We start from the raw sequence: 3,169 nt of genomic DNA, 5'->3' as shown, positions 1-3,169 counted from the left end.
TGGGAAACTGATTTATATCGATGTGTCCGAAGACGGAGGAGAGTTGGTAAAGCGATTTAGACCCTAGATTAAAATCCAGTGACTTTCAAATTAGTCGTAGAGATTTGCGTTCGTAAGCGATCAGACACTGTTGGAGGAAAGAAGCTCGATCGCGAGAGATGTGTTTATGGTGTATCGTGAATTTTATAAAGTGCAGTATAAACCGAATGGGAGGTGGGTTGGGAATAAGGGTAGGAATACTACCACTAAGATGTTCAAGTACTTGGAGTTGTTTTTAGCGAAAGGTGGTTTTGGAGGAGAGAGTGGTGGAAAGCACGGCTTTCGGTTTGTTGCTCGTGCTTCTCGACGAAAGAAGCGATCTTTGTCATGCAGAAGATTTTGAAGGGGGGAATATATTTTGAAGATAGAATAGTGGTAGTATTCTATCATTTTTATGTTCAACCTTTGATTTGGGTTTATTATCTCCACGTTACTTAAAATTACGGTATACCATAAATGATATGGTAGGCCAATGAACAATGTTCTCTCGTTATATGCGTAGATACTAAAATCTATACTAAGAATTTGATAGTGATCGGGAGTTTAATCTAGGGAAGATAAATGATGTACGCAACGATATCCTTTAGAACACAACGATATAATCAGTTTCCAGTAGGCAAAAATAGACTTTTATTGATGAAGAAGATCGAATACAATGAGTTAAATAAGATCGAATGTTACAAACGAGATCGCTAAGAGAAAGGATCTAAAGATGGATGAAAACAAGATCGAAGTATGGGTGTAGCTCTCTTTAGGGTTTTCAACGTGTCATTTTTCTTATGCATCGATCTCTTCTTATAGCGGGCTGCTCCCGTGATGTTCGCAACCGTTCCGTGATCTCCGTTTCCTCGAAATCTCCGTCTGGAGCTCGCGTGCTCGCTATGGGCTTTAACTCTTCGCAGCCCATATCCTTGATCGTTGTCCATTAATGTGTTGACCAAAATTGGGTCCAACAATATATATGAACATGTGATTTGAACCCTATTTTAGAATACTACAAAGGATAAAACTGAAAAGAATAAATAAAGAGAAACCAACTATAGATGGAGATTATCTACCACCTAACTACTTGGGGTGTAACTGGATTTCTATTTTTTGGAATGGAATTGTATGGAATGGCCTATTCCTTTAGATTCCAAAAAAAATCTACCAGTTAGATGGAATACAAAATAAATCTCATTCCAAAAATTCATGTGGAATCAATGGAATCAAAAGGAATGTAGTTATAGTTCATTCAGGATAAAAAAGTATCGTGAATGAGATGGAATGGAATCAAATTAATAGAAAATACTTTTAGTTAAATTTAGATATCATGTAACTTATTTACTGCAATAAATTAATAGAGTTGCTAAGATTCTTGAAGTTTATAATTTTCGTATGTGATTGTTACTAATTGGACAAAATAACAGCAAAATACTTTCTTCATTATTTTTAACACTTTTAATTATTCAATGCTTTAACTATTTATGGGAGAGAACTTCTCCGAACTTTGTTTTTCTATTTTCTTCTTGGAGATCATAAAGCTTTAAATTTTTCCAGTTTTTTCAACAGAAATATGATGGATAAGGAAGCAACAAATCATGCTACATGAAATCTATTTTAGTATCATACACGTTTTATTGATATATTCTAACATATTCTTAATAATTTAATTTAAACTAAAGTTAATCATTCCATTCAATTCCTTTAAAAAGTTACCAGTTGTGTTAGAAAAATATTTCTCTGCAATTATTCATCCCATTAATTGTTATTCCATAACTTCCATCATTCCATTATTTAGCATTCCATTTTCTTCAATTCCTTTAATTCATAGTATTCCAAAACTTGAGTACCAGTTAAAGCCTTGATCTTTTGATAGAAATAGTCAACAGCGACAATAGTTATAACCCATGGTTATAAGTCCATAGCTAACACCAAATCAAGTCTTTTGGTCTGATCAACTAACAAAAAAATTTATTATATCAAATTATAAAGAGTGATTTAGCTCAATATCCATATTTAATTTGGTAATTAGGTATTCATGTATAGGAAAATTGTATTTGCATATCTGGTTATCAAGGGGTAGCAAAATTACCACTATATCCACGCGAAGTGAGAGAAAGAGAGTTGGAGGTCTATGTTGTAGCCAGATTTGGGGTAGCGTAATCATATCTTGTGTCAGTTAGCGCGTCAGTTGGTGTCGGATTCAGATTGTGTGCAAGATACATTAGGCCAGTTACGTAGAACTTTAGATATATTTGATTCCTGGTTTTACCGTATTTCTGGGTTCTTCTTGTTTCCTTGGTTCCTTAGTTTCTTATGTCATTGTATTTTTCGATTTGGTCATTTGTTTCAGGATGAGATTTGGTTCATTCCTTCATTATTTCACTGTATTTCTGGATTTTTTAAATTTGAGCCTCCTCCGCACTGCGTGACCTTCGCGTCTCGTAAAGCTCTAATGTGTTTCTTTGTTGTTGGATCATCCGTCCATCACCTTGCTCCACTCTGTGGTTGTTATGCTCTAGATTGGAGTTGGCGGCTTTCACCGTGGCGACTATCATCCGTCTTCAAAAGCTTGCTGAGACAACAGAGGACAACTTTGGCTCTTTTGCATATCTTATCCCTCAAAATTTTCATAGTTTTGTTTTTTACCCCATACTCTTGGATTGTACATATATTTTCACGAATTAATTCCTGAATTTTTGAATTTTTTGATTGTACATTCTAGATATTCTAATAATTGCACAAATAATCCATGATCTTTCTATTGCTTTTATTTTGACCCGAAACTTTCTAAGTTGTGAACAAACCTTGCGATTTCACCCCAGGTTTTCAAATGTACACTTTTTTCCTTGTCAAATACAAATAATATATAAATGAAAGATATACATCTAAATGCATTCTAAAATAACTTTGATGAACTAAATAAAATGATAAATACCATTAAAATCGTAAATATCAAGATATTCCACATTTTTTCAACTAACATAATGATATTTTGGCTATTACAAATATTATCCAGATTAACTTTCTAATATCCGGTTAACGTACATATTAATTCATATCTTATAATAAATCAATTCGAAACATTATTTTTAATCCAGTTATAATATACAGACATAAGAAACTATTATCCGGCTATTACTGTCAT

The sequence above is a fragment of the Brassica napus genome, chromosome C3 (assembly GCF_020379485.1).
Source record: "Brassica napus cultivar Da-Ae chromosome C3, Da-Ae, whole genome shotgun sequence".
In the NCBI taxonomy this organism is placed as follows: Eukaryota; Viridiplantae; Streptophyta; class Magnoliopsida; order Brassicales; family Brassicaceae; genus Brassica; species Brassica napus.
The sequence above is the reverse complement of the archived record's forward strand: the minus strand, read 5'-3'. Positions refer to the sequence as shown.